Here is a 324-nt window from a genome sequence, read left to right as displayed (position 1 = left end):
CCCTGGGGGGACACCCCAAGTGTCCCCGAGCCTGGCTGGGCACCCTTGGCACAAAGGCATCTGCTGCTGTAGGGAGCAGAGTGGCAAAAACTTTGGTTTTTCTAAGGAAAAAACAGAGTTTTTTTCTGGGCGTTGCCCAGCAGAACCTCATCAAACCCCCCCCCACATAGTCCCCCCAGCTCCAAACCTGACAGAAAGATGAGAACCCCCCCAAACCTGACAAAAAGATGAGAACTCCCCAAACCTGAATCTCATCTCCCTGTGATTAAACTGGTGCAAACGACTGGGAGGGGCAGAAGCTCCTGGGGGAGTCTTTATAAAGCC

The sequence above is a fragment of the Merops nubicus genome, unplaced genomic scaffold (genome assembly GCF_000691845.1).
Source record: "Merops nubicus isolate BGI_N331 unplaced genomic scaffold, ASM69184v1 scaffold29720, whole genome shotgun sequence".
NCBI classification, from domain to species: domain Eukaryota; kingdom Metazoa; phylum Chordata; class Aves; order Coraciiformes; family Meropidae; genus Merops; species Merops nubicus.
The sequence above is the reverse complement of the archived record's forward strand: the minus strand, read 5'-3'. Positions refer to the sequence as shown.